General features: G+C 34.2%; 1 pseudogene; it reads right to left on the reverse strand.

The window, feature by feature from the left end:
* Positions 1-3742: 3742 nt before the first annotated feature.
* On the reverse strand, positions 3743-3861 carry LOC111739451 (annotated as a pseudogene).
* Between the last annotated feature and the right edge of the window lie 10608 nt (positions 3862-14469).

Below are 14469 nucleotides of genomic sequence, written 5' to 3' on the forward strand. Positions count from 1 at the left end.
ATTGAGTGGTAGTCTTCATTTGGTGGCTTGGAGGTGAGAGGCAGAGAGGAAAGCGGGGCACAGCCTGGAATGCGCTCTCAGTGATAGTGCATGAATGAGCCCAAGCAAAAAGAACAGCAGCCGAGAGCAATGGTTATTTGGAAGCAGCAAGACAAGGAACATCAGTGATTTAGAATATGGTGAGTGAAGCTGGTGGCATATTAGATGGTCCTGAGGTGGTGACAGGCGGTGACCCAAGCAGAATAAGCAAGAGCATAGCCTGGAGTGGAGTGACATGAGCGACTGACTGAGCAGGATTATAGCAAATGTACAGTGCGTTTGCCCTTTGTGGGAGCACTTGTAGGACCATCTCCTCCATGGAGATTCCTGAGGATGTTCTAGAGGGAGGAGAAGATCTATAAAGGGGACAGGGCAGAGGCTCGGCATTGGGAAGGTAGGAAAGGGCTTTCAAATCAATAGGTTTTACAACGTTTAATATGACCTTATGTGTACCTACTATATAGTTTGAATCGGGGAAGTTTCAAGTTGCACAAACTGCATATTATGTAATGTGAAGATCTTCTAACATAAAGATCGAGGGGGAACCCAGAGGAGGGTAAAGATTTGGCCTGAACACTGAAAAGAGAATGATTTAGAGAAAAGTTAAAATAAATTGTGCTAAGGCTATTGGTTAAAAGAAAATTTAATTAGTTTCCTTTTTTTTCATTCTACTTATGTTAGTGCTTCAACTTAAATTGTGTGTACCTTTATTTTGGGTGCTGTGAAATTAAATAACATAAAATTGGCTTTTCACCTCTCATTCTTTACAAACAGATCATGTTGATAGCTTCTGTTGATCATTTACATTTATCGTGCATATTTTGTATACCTGACTCTTTAATAAGCAGTGGAGAGATGGTACGCACATTGAAAAACCACCTATTGCTTCTTCAGGAAGCAACTTTTCAGATGGTTGCAGCACACAAGAAGAAAATTTCTCAAATCACCTCTGAAGTTATGCAAATATATATGCAGGTCACTGCAATGCAGCAAACTATGTACATAATCATCAAAGGGAACATATAGATATTCATGCTTGTCTGTGCATGTTGTTTTACACCTGGCTTCTACTCCCATGATATAAAATAGTGCCAAAGGAACTTGTAGTCTTAATAATTTTAATATTTAGTGTTTACTTATAAAAACCACATTTCTGAATTTATTAGTCAATAGGACTAATAATAAGACATATAATAAAATACAGTGCTGAAGTCAGATTCAATAAAATTCACTTCATCTTTTTGCTACAATAATTGATTATAGTATCTGAATTGGAAAGAACTCAGACACTTGTCAGACACTTCAGTTTTTCTCCCAATGCACAAAACCTTTCTACATCATCCCTGAGAGGCTGCATCCAGAATATGTTTTCCACTTTCAGATTCATTAACATTTCTTTAGTATTCTTCTCCAATTGCTGTTTTTCCTCCAGTCTCCTAAATAATATTTACCCACAGTTATCTACTTTCTCATCTCTTCTCACTCCCTGTCTGCCCCTCTTCTTTTCTTCCTTACTCTTCTTTCTAATAGTCTTCAAATAATAACTATAAATATAACTTATAATACATAATTCTGTTCTTGATTCTTAGGCCCCAGTCATGAATTTTGAGCTGTCTGATGGATCTTTCAGCAAGGTATCCCACTAGAACCACAACTGGACACGACTTAGCTCTTAGGTTTCCTCTTTTCGTTGACGGCATCACCCTACTCTGGGTTTAAAACCTCAGGTATTTCTAAATCTTTTCTCTCCTTCCTTTCCTATACCAAATTAGCAGAGAGTAAAGAATGAACTGGGAACTCGAAGAATTTGGTCTTGGTTTTAGCCTCACTAATTAACAGCTTCTGGGATCATTAAACAATTCATTTAATTGCTTTAAGCTTTAATTTATCTAACGAGTGAAATAATTTCTAAAGTTCTTTCCAGCTCTGACATTCTGTTTCTGTGTATGATTCCAAATCTTATCAATTTTTTTTATGCATCTACTTCCTGTTCTTTATTTCTACATTCATTCACCTGATCCCATCCCAATGGCCTCTTCTAGACTTTTATATCATTAATGGATTTTTTCTTATTTAGCTATTTCTTTAATGTATCTTTCCAATACATTGTTTGAGTAATTGTGAGAGTAATTTTCCTGAAACATAATTATGGTGATGTTCATATTTTCTTCACTAATCGGAAATGATTTATTATGTCCTCAGGTTAAAATTCTAATCCATTGTCTGACTCCAAACTATGGCTTCATCTCCCTCATTGCTCTCTTACCTGTATCCATCCACAGTTCTAGAGGTCACTTGAATGACTTGTTCTTCCTATACATATCTTTCATTTTCTAGGCCATGCTCCTCAGTTTGAATTGTTGGAATTCTTTTCCTTTTTATGCCTTTGTGTCCTGTAGACCCCAAGAAAGAAGATACCTACAAAGAAGGACTCTTGTTGGCTAACTAGAATCAAATTTAAAAGCAGAGCCTAGCAGCCATTTCTAAACAAGGGCCCCTCACGCAAACCGCACTTCAAGGAGAAGGCTGCACTGAACTGCTTGCCTGCACTGTGTTCCTGCCATCTGAGCCAACCCTTACAAAGGAATTCCTGAAAATATATCTCAATCGGTAGGACTGAGACTTTCCCTGTCTAATCGGAGCTGCTCTACTCTAAACCCATCAGCATCTTCACAAACCATTCAGGGTGGCTCTATTCTGACCAATTAGGACAGTGCCTTTGAACCAAACAAACTATGAGGGGCTTTCTGTCTGTGTAAGTCAGTTCCCCTATGGCTTGGAGAACACATTTCCCCTTTCTACTGTGACTGAAGACTGTTTTCCCTGCTAGAGTTGAAACACCGAAGATATCTCACCGGTCTGGAGCAGAGTGGACAGGGCAGAGCAGAGCTGTCTAGCCTGAGATGGGCATTGCCAAAGTCTGCCTTGCCTTGGGGCTGCCTCACAGCCATGCTGTTCCACAGTTGTGCTGTTTCATAATTGAGCTGTAACACTATTGAGCTTTTCTACAGACATGCTGTAATACAGTTGAGCTGTTTGCACTGAATAAAGTGTCCTTCTTTACTGCAGCTCAAATTGGGGATTCCTGTTGGCATTGAATTGGCTCCAAAGACCATTGGTTGACAGTCCTTATTGACATCCCATTCACTGCTTAAATTGAAAAGAAAAGACTTTCAGTAAGCCTTCTATATACATTGGGCAAGAAATGCTACCTATTATAACAATCAAATCTCAAAATCTTAGTAACTTACCTCTAACACCCATATCCCACTGTCCAGAGGGTAAATGATAGAGAGGCTGAGAAATATAGTCTCACTGAGTGCCCAGAAAAGAAAAAAAAGCAAATAAGTTTCGTTAAACACAGAGGTCTTTGAACTTTCTTTGTTCTCTCCTCCCACAAAGCCAGAAATAATTTCTCCTTTTTGAAAACACTCAAATTTACTTATGTAAAAAAAAATTCTATAACTTAATTATACCATGATTGTTGAGGGTCAGTGTGTCTAGGTATTCATACAATTTGACCATATTTTCAAATGAATTGGCTTGAATATAATATTCTTAGATATTTTATTTATTTATTTATTTACTTACTTACTTACTTATTTATTTGTTTGTTTGTTTATATTTGGCGAGGCAACCCTTGGTTGACCTCACAGATTGCAAGGACCTTGTCAGTTTACAATCCCTTATTTTTTATTTTTTACACCTACAGCACCTGGTCTTCCTAGGTGGTCTGTCATCCAAGTACTAACCAGGCCCAACCCCACCTAGCTTCCTAGATCAGACGAGATCGGGCTTGTTCAGGGTGGCATGGCCGTAGACCCTATCGTATATTTAAAAATTTCTGTTATGTCTAGTTTTATGCTTTCTTTTTCATCTCCAAATTTGTTAGAGTTCTTTATCTCATTTTCTTGATTATATTTGTCAGATGTTTACCTATTTTATGTTTATCTTTTCCAAAGACTAAAATTTTGAATTTGTTTTACATTTTGTCTCTCAGTCTTCTGAATCATTGCTCTTACCTTTATTATCTATTTCTTTCTTAAATATTAAGTTATTTTCCCCCATACTTCTAACTCCTTACATTTATATTTAAGTTAAATAAAGTAATTTAAGTTTAATAATTGCCTCTGACTAGAGCTTTGGTCCATCCCTTTACTCCACTACAATAAAGTCTCTAATCTGCCACTTGTTACATATTTTACATTGGGTAAATGATTTAACCAGTGCAAACCTCAGTTTCTGTAAATGTAAATGGGAAAAAATATTAATTTATCATATATTTGTTGTGAGAATCAAATGAACTAATACATGAAATGTAATCGGCATAGTCCCTACTATATTTAAGTACCTAATAAATCTTAACTCTTATTATTCTTTTTAAACATTTTGGTGTTTCCTCGTTTATATAGCACTAATTTATGCTTCATCTTTGATGCAGTATTTATTTAGGTGTGAGTTTTAAAATTGTGCTGCTGTTGGAATACTTTGTTTAAACTTAGTTTTGAGTGTACAATAGTGATTTAACGTTTCTATATCTTACAGTGTGATCAGTACACTAAGTTCAATAATCATTTTTGGATTTACTATATTTCTCTTCACCTTTTTCACCCATCTTCCTCTCCCTTCTCCCTTCTGGCAGCCATCAGTTTTATCTCTGTATCTATGAGCCTGTTTTTGTTTTGTATTTTGTTTGTTTTATTTTTTTTAGATTCCATATATAAGTGAAATCATATAGTATTTGTCTTTCTCTGTCTGACTTATTTCACTTAGCATAATATCCTCTAGGTCCACACATGTTGTCGCAAATGGAAGATTTCATTCATTTTTATTTCTGAGTAATATCCCACTGTATATATGCCACATCTTCATTATCCATTTATCTATGGATGGAAACCAAGGTTGTTTCATAGAGGTGCATATATCTTTTCACAATAGTGTTTTCATTTTCTTCGGATAAATACTGAGAAGTAGAATTGCTGGGTCTTATGGTAGGTCTATTTTTAGTTTTTTGAGGAATCTTCATACTTTTTTGATAGTGGCTGCACCAATTTACACTTCCACCAACAATGCACCAGGATTTCCTTTTTCCCCACATCTTCGCCACCACTTTTTACTTGTTTACTTTTTGATAACAGCCATTTGATAACACCTGACAGGTGTGAGGTAGTATCTCATTGTGGTTTTGATTTGCATTTTCCTGATGGTTAGTGATGTTGAGCATTTTTTGCTTATGTCTGTTGGCCATCTGAATATCTTTTTTGGAACGATGTCTCCTGATACCCTCTGCCCATTTTTTGATCCAGTTGTTTATTTGTTTGTTATTGAGTTGTATGAGTTCCTTATATATTTTGGATGTTAACCACCTTTTGGATATATTATTTATGAATATATTCTTTCATATAGTAGGTTATCTTTTTGTTTTATTGATGATATCCTTCGCTGTACAGTAGCTTTTTAGTTTGATGTAGTCCCATTTGTTTATTTTTGCTTTTGTTTCCTTTGCTCAAGGGAGTACCTGTGTGTTTTCTATCTGGAAAGTGTGAATTTTAATAGAAATCAAATTCTCTATGTTCTTTTTCATTTTTATTAAACTAGTTTGGTATGAATTGATGTGAAGTATTGATGTCTCCTAATGTAATGATTTTTTAAAAAAATATTTATATGAGTTTTTGTCCTTTGTATTTTGATTCTTTGTTACTTGGCACATATATTTAATAATGACTATGACTTCATATAAATTGCATCTTTTCTAAAGACAATATAATCCTCTTCATATTGTTAATAGTTTTTATCTTGAATTCTGCTTTGGCTGATACGGATATTGCTACTTTTGTTATCTTTTTGTTGCATTATATGGTTCTATCTTAGCCTATCTTTCATTTATAATCTTTCCAAGTCATCTTGTTTTAGGTTTGTCTCTTGTAAACAGCATATTGTTGAATGTTGTTTTTTACTCCAATCTGAGAGTCTTTGCCTTTTAATTGGGGAGTTCAGCACATTTACATACATTGTCGTAACTGATCTGTTTGGTCTTATTTCTGTCATCTTCCATTACGGATTCTATTTTCTGTGCTTCATTGCCATTTTCTATGTTTCCTCTCTTGATATTTGGACCATATTTTGTTTGCTTTTATCTTTTGAAGAGATTAAAAAGAGAGAACTTCTGTTTTAAATTCTACCAATTATATCTTCATCTTATACACGTTTAAAACAATATTTCTCTAATTATGATATCGAAGAACAAAATAACACCTTTGGTCCCATCTCCACATATCATGTTTTCACTTTTTTTACTACCTATACCAAATCCTAGTTAACTTCCTCACTTTTCTTTTGTTTTCAATACAACTTTTTAATGAGAAGTTGAGAAAGAGTTTATCAAGTACTTCTGGTATGTCATCAATTCTTTTATTTTTCTTGATAACCACCTTTTTATTTTGTGACACTGGAGAAAATTGAGACAATGGGTCAAAGCTGTTTCTTCTATTCAGGTTAAGAACTAATTTGGTGAAATTTTTCACTAAACTCCAGCTATGTTATCCTGTCGTCAATTCTCAGGCACACGGACACTTTTCCCACCACATGTCTTTGACCACGGCTTCCTTTTTTCCTTCAAATTTCCCTTAAATGCCATCTTCTCAGAAACTCTTTTTTAACTAACCAAACAAAAGTATATTACAACACCCCATTATTTTCTTTTCTAGCTCTCGATTTTTCTTTATAACATCTATCATAATATAATAATACATTAATTAATTTGTTTGTTTGTTTAATATCTGTGAATTTCATAAGGATAAGAATCAAGGGTATTTTGTTTACCACAGTATACCATAATCTTAGCAGAGTACCTGATATAGTGAGTGCTTAGAAAACAGTTGTTGAATGAATAAATGAATTGAGGGCAAAGTAGGGGCAGCGTAAGAGATTGTTATACCCCTTTTTATTTTTATCAATAATGTCTCTGCTGAAGCCAAGAAATACAGATTCTTGCTTCCATCTAATACAGTATGTAAACATCCTGAACTATACAATACTCATCCCCAAATATTTCTTGGAAACTTGAGATATCACAAATATATTTAGTACTGGATTTAATATCTGTAATGCTATCTATGCCCTTTAATTCTGCCAGCCATATGCTATGTATCTCTTTATCCATTGTTGCTGTGGATCTGCCACTTCCTGGGGATATCCTCAGGGTACCAACACATTTGTTAAACTCTGAGATCTCTTTCACTGCTGTGCTGAATGTTGATATTGTGATACTGGAGTCTTCATTTTGCAGAACTCTACTATGTTTCTCCCTGAAGTGAGAAGAATATGTAGGTCTTCTACTTCATGACAAGCTTTGCCGTGGGCCCAGCAGCAATGTTACAGTCATCCTAAATGCCTCTGGTTCTTTATGAAAGGAGTTTTCTACTTTGCTTATAAGATTAGCTCAGGTGCCATTTATTGGAGTGGTGCAGATATCATTCTGATCTTTCTTCTTATTATCTATACCTATCTGTGGACTATATGTAGCAAAATATCTTGCTTTGGTTACAGGGATGTTCACTACAGTCAGTCTTCTTCCCTTGTTTATCAGTTTTGCTCACATATGAAGGCAAGGCTTAAGACAAGATCTTTATTATACACATAGGAGATAAAGATAAATTAAACATTATAGTTATACATTTATGTAAAATATTCTTTGTCTTCTTTGAAAAAATTCTTTTATACTCATCTGAAAAGCAACTTCATTCTAAGATTAAACTAAATGAAAAACAAAGCTTAGTGATTTATGACTGTAGATTAGTTTCTAATGAAAAAAGTTGACCATAGATAAGCTGAAATTACCAAATCTTTTAGTCTTTGGCCTCTTGTGAATCTACCTGGAAACCTACAACATATCAGATGTAGGGAGGTCTCTCTAATCCTCATTGGTCCAGAGGCTCAGGAAACTATAGCCAAACTTGGATGTTGTAAAGGAGAATGAGAGGTATCTGAATTGATTCCAATCTGTTTCCACCTTCTTCAGTAGGGACACTTATTTTTCCTTCCATCAGACAATTTAGAGTGGAAATTTCTACCTCTGTAGTGGGGTCTGTGCAGAGAGAGCCCTAGACGTATTTTTACTTTTCCCCCAGGAACCAAGGAAAATGGCAGTTCTCCTACCTATGCTAAATAATTATAGGTTTGGAGACCACTTACACACAGAGTAATCTTTTCTTAATGGCAAAGCAGTCTCCTCCTGCAAAATGTTGTTAAAATATAAATTTTAAGAGCCAGAATTTTCCTTCAGGGCATTGAGAATTTTGTAGGAACAAAGAACAGTTTCAGTATTTTTCTCTTGAAAAAAATTTTCTTACCTGGGCATTATGATGACTAATAGTTGTAAAGTGCTCCGTTTCCTTTACCGAAGGAAGAAGCAAATGGTGTAATCAGTAGAAGATAATAGAAGAGAAAAAGACATATAGGTAGCCTCTTTTGAAAGAATGGAACAGCTAAAGGGTAAATAAGTTTTGTCATTGTAAGTTGCTAAATATCATACATAATGAAGAGAATTTGCAGGGAACTAATTAGAGAAATTTCCATGAAATGAAATGATATAGATCTGGAAATATAGAGTATCTGGTCGAACTTTCATTTTGCAGATAAAAGAACAGAATCTCAGAAAAGAGAACTGTTAAGTCATATAATTAATTATTGGCAGAACAAAGGTTTCATGATTCTTGTACAGTCCTTTTCTTTCTGAAATCTGGCACAAACCAAAATCATTTACTGAATATATATCTCTCTGAGCAATTATGATATTATATTTTAATTATCTACTGTTGAGTTTTCATCTTCCCAATTAAACTGTTTGTTCTTCAAGAGAAGGGCTTAAAAACATCTTTGTATCTCTTGGATATAGCAGTGTCTGATACATATGGAACACTCAATAAATGCTTATTATATGTGGCAAAAATGGATGAGTAAATGTGGCTCTGTACAATCAAACTGAAATTTTTTTTTCCAAGTTCTAAAATTTTCTGACCTGCAGTTTTGTTCCTTTTGAAATAGAAAAAGACTATACAGCGTAATAATAACTGCAGCCAAGTCTGGATTGTACATAGGAAGTTTCTTTGTGTCATTGACTCCCCAATATTTCCTTATGTATTTAGGACTCATTTATTCTGTAGCAGGAAAGAAAGGGAGCTTTCTTTGATTTATAGCTAAGCTTGCCATTTTAATCTTTTAGTATCTTCACACAATTTCTTTCATTTCACTTTGAATGTAATGATGGTTCATTTAACAACCTATAAGGATCTAATCTGAGAGTCTAAGGTTCTAGGATAACCCCAAGGAAGCACGGTTGTTAATTCCCTTAAGAAAGGTACTAATTCTGACACAAATCACCATCTTTTATTTCTCCCCAAAGAAAAAAGATTGCAACTATGGTAAAGGGTAAATGTTCTTTTCCATTTGGGGCCAGATAAAATCCAAGATCTTTTGAAGGTGGATTATGTGGCCTTCTAAGAATTGCCTGGAGTATGCCATGGAGCGACATATCATTTGAGAATGAGAGGCGCCTAATACTAGGTATGAGGTTTAATAAGGAATATTCTGGGATTTCAGAAGTCATTGAAGTTTACTCTGGCTTTGTTTACTCTCATTTTACTTACCATTGTTTGCCTGAACTGGGCGAGAGATGCTTTACATTGTGGCATAGATTTTGACTTCACTGCCTGCCCTTTCCTGACTTCTGGAGTCTGCAAATAAAATGTCCTCGTATAAGCCGTTTGATTTTATAAACTATTTTACAATTGTTTAGAAAGACAAAAAGATTTAATTTAGACATTGAACACATACATACAGCATATATTAATATTTTGAGCAGTCAAGGATTCTAAGTCAAGCTTTAAAAGTTTTGTTTCTTAGTTCACATCTTTATTCTTTTAGAAAGATAAGATTTCAGCTATAAAACATGAAATTCATTAGGGTTTGAGAGGGAAGTTATCTTTTCCTTAGGAAAATATAATATATGAGTACTTCCTTAAGAAAGCTTTGCTTTATATTGTCAAAAAAAAAAAAAAAATCACTGAAGTCCTATAGCCCTACAGGAAGCTGACTTGAGCTCACATTTTTCATAGTATATACATAGGTAGTTAAGCGATTCCTCCTTCAGAGTTGAAGTGATATTTTATGCCAGATTACTTTAAAGGTAAGAGAAGATCCAGATTTTGTGAGACCATAAACTTTTGCAGTTTGTGTTCTCTTTAAGAAAAATGGTTGAAATTTAAAGATATGAAATGCTATGGCTTCTCCAGTTCCCCTGCCCACAATTAGTCTAACATATGGCAACAGAAAATTCAAGTCAGAGCGAGGCAACAGTCTTACTTAATTCAAATTAAAAATCTCACAAATATTACAAAAACAAAGATATACCCTGCTAGAGAGCCTCCCCAGGACTTGGAAGAGGCCCATGCCGGTGAGGGATCCTTAAGCTACATTAGCTTAAGACCATGAAACCACTTCTATCTCACGATTTATCTCTTTCTCACAATTCACAATTCTTGTTGAGGACATATTATGTACAATGGGAGAAATAGATGCAATTATAACATTCTTTTTTGTCTTTAAGGAGCTCGAATGTTCACAAAAAGATTTATACTTTGAAGATTCATACTGTTCCCTTTATCATTCATAGTCTGTAGAACTAATTTGGGTGCCCAACATCTGCTAGACCATATAAGGCAAAGTGTAATTACAAATACCAGAGAACTTTTATGTACACATAGTTACATATGTATAAAATTTATAAAATAAAATTTATAAAATAAAATACCTTTATCTTTTTACTGTATCTAGTGATTATATATATACATATATGTATATATGTGATAAGAAGATATATATCTTCTATATACTATATATAGTGCACACATACATGTATGGCAAAATTATATATAAAAGTAAGAAATAAGATCTTACTAGATATGCATATTATATCTTCTAGATACTATATATAAGTATATATGGACTATATATTATACATAAGAAAATTGATATTATCTTTTATAAATTTTCTCTTATAAATCTTACAAATATTTAAAAAATATATGTAAAAAAATCTTTGTTTTCCTATGTATAAACGCATATGTGTGTGTGTATATCATAAGAAACTATATACTAAAAAAATAAGAATGTACAAAGTGTGGTGACAGTACTGTACACTGTCCTCTGTACAAGATCACAGTGGAATCTTGGCCTTCCTGTGCCTCTTTGATGGGTAACTAAATTAGAAACCTTCAAGTAGATGAGGCCTGTTTCAGACTGTTTTATACTGGTCACTACACAGGTCAAAATGAAACCTTTCTCAATACCATGAAAACCTATCTAATTTATTTGAAACTGAATGAATGTGGAAGCTAAGACTTGTAGAAGTAAAAATAAAATATTCTTATGGCTTTGACTTTTTCAAATAGTGGCCCAGGACCTATCTTTTCCACAGAATGGTGCATGTCTGTTTTTAATAACTAAATAATTCTGTTCTTTGTCGGTGCTTGTGGAACTGTGGTAACCCGATTTTTGCTAAGTTTTCTCTGTCAGTATGTGTGTAATCGTAGAAAAGAAAATAGTAAAAGACTGATTACTTTTGAATATCCAAGCTAGAGAAGAGAAAATTTATATTAGCGGGATAAAACATTTTGCCTTGACTATGAAACATATGCACGTTAATAACAAGGAGGAAAATATAAAACTGTTTTTCTGACCCTTGGACTATATGTTTGCTTTATTGAATAGCAATTTTCACTCCATGCAAATCATAAAGAGAGCTTGAAGTTTCTGGTCAGTTTCACTTCAGTGCATGAAAGTCAGTGACAGTGTTGTGGGAAGGTTGATAAGTTATTTAAAGATTATTTATATCTAGTGATTGCTATATCATCAATAATAGAATAAGCTGACATTAAATGATAAAATAAAACTGTTAGACATGCATTGTACATAGGCACTGAAGCCATGCACAGTGTTTCTGATTATCCAAAATTTATAAAAAGAAAACACAAGCACTATCTAAAAGCATTTTTTCCCCAAAACATGATAGATAATATTTTTGTTTAGAACATATATAAAATGATGAAAAAACAAACAAATAAACCTCATTTAATGAAGTTTGTTCTGAAGAGCTTCTACAGACTAGTAATCACAAATTGTAAAACCCAGGCACAAAAATCTAAGTGCGAGACCTGATAAGAGTCATACCGAGTCTCAGTGGACTAGGCTCAATTCTATTTGGGACATGTGGTGGGCAATCACATACTATAGTTTGAAGACTAGAGAAGGGAGAATTATATGGAGGAAACCACTCCTCAAAAGCATATAATTAAAGTTTAAGAAGCCAAAATTATGTCAACTGAATATCAAATTTCCAATGGATAAAAGTCTCTGATTCACACAGAGTATGGTAAATCTTCAGTTTTATATAGGAATATACAATTCCCTAGATCAACTCCTGATCCCGGGCCTATTTCTTAGGTCAGGAACTTAAGGCCATGCTTTAAGAAGTTTATATAAGATTTGATGGAACTCAAGAAAATTACAAGTGTCTCCAGAGATGCTACCTCGTCACCTTTTTCTATGTGCTAAATCTACTTTTTAATTTTAAAAATACCTTGACTCATTTAACTGCCTGTGATTTTCTTTCTTGGACAGTGGTTCATCTTGGTTGATTAGTTTCTGTAAAAAAAAAAAAAAAAGTGTAGAGACTCGGAGGTGTCTCCACCAGGAACACCAGGGCTCTTTATTAGAGTCTGGCATATAATCTTTGTTGATGTTTCAAAACCAGATAGCAAAGAACCAGCTAGAGCTTGTCAGCCTTTACTCTGCCATCTACTACTTGTATGGCAAAGTACTGTTAATAATAATTTAAATGCTTTAGTTGTCAGTCATTGCTCTTTCTTTGTAAATGTTACCCATTTCATAAATAAATCAAAACCTGCAGACCTTAGGTTTTCAGAAACTTGAATGCTTTTGTTAAAATTGTATGAAGCAAATTCACAAACACATGATTTATATTATCTCAGTGCACCACTGGAGATGATAGAATATACTATTTAAATTAACTTCTCTCCCAACAAATGAAATCAATTCTCTTCTTAGGTTACTTTTCATCTGCCTTTTGTCTTGTTGCAGAATCTTTTCTAGTTCTCTCACTCATTCATCTATTGTGCCCTTTCCTTGATCTGATAGCATTAAACATATAATTAAGTCATAAAGGAGGGAACTGATGAGTACAGCAGATGGTAATTGCTTCCTACATTTGAATGAAATGATATGCATTGCTACAATTTACAGCTCTCGCCTCATATTTTATTCAGGAACCTTTTATCTCTTTTCCTGCAGAATTATTCTGCAATAAATTTAGACATCTTATCAATAGCTTGGTGATAGTAGCAGAAACAGAGAAAAACTGAACTTTGTGCATCTTAATGTTTAAAATAATTTTCTGCAATAATTGAATTATCTGGGAGTGAACATTCATATAGAGAACTTGAATATTATCCTCCCTTTACTGGGGGGTCAAACCTGTGATTAAAAGAAAAGAAAGACCCTTTAGACTGGCAAATTATTGACCGAAAAAGTTTAAAACTAGACAAGAGGCTTTGGTCTTTGCCTTTTTTTGGGAGAAAAGAAGAGGTCTTTGGCCCCTTTTCATGCCTTGCCAAATACACAATGAAAAGAGTAAAGATGAAAGTGTCTTAGCTATTACCCTGAGATCCCTAGGTAATTAACACCTTTTCAAAAATTATGGGGAAATTCAGCGAGTTCAAGTCTTGCTCCATTTCTTTCCTTGAAATTATGTCCCATGAGGTCTATATTACTTACTAAATGTTGAACATGTGGAAACTGCTCCTGAAAAGCCATTGTGTTGTCTCTCAGGACCTGAGGGTAATTTGCTACACTGCAGGGTCAGTGTAGTAAAAACAATAAAAACCTTCCTTGACATGGTTACATTATTTGAGACTATTGTTAAAGAATGTGATTTTGAATGACTCTGGGTCTATAGGAGGCAAGCAGTCTCTATAAATAGAGCATGTAATATTTTCCCTTATAACTGGTTTTTCTGTTTCCTATGGGAGAGTTGTTATAGATTTTGGAGGTCTAAACACACACAAATGCATATGAGCACGTGTGCATATATACATACCACAAGTACCTTAGTTACAAAGTAGTAGGCTTTAATTTCTCATTTGATGCATTTTTATATACACAGACATATATACAATGTGCCAATCCCATTCAGAAGCATTGCTATATACTCTTACACAATTAGCAGGCACTGGAGCCCTTATAAGAGGAAAAGAAAGAAGCTTGATCACCTACCCAGTATTTCAGTTATTGGTAATAAGAACCGGTTCCTGGCAGCATTGTGAAACATCACAATTTTTCATAGTCTCTACTCCC

This window comes from Pteropus vampyrus, unplaced genomic scaffold (genome assembly GCF_000151845.1).
Source record: "Pteropus vampyrus isolate Shadow unplaced genomic scaffold, Pvam_2.0 Scaffold2, whole genome shotgun sequence".
Taxonomy (NCBI): Eukaryota; Metazoa; Chordata; class Mammalia; order Chiroptera; family Pteropodidae; genus Pteropus; species Pteropus vampyrus.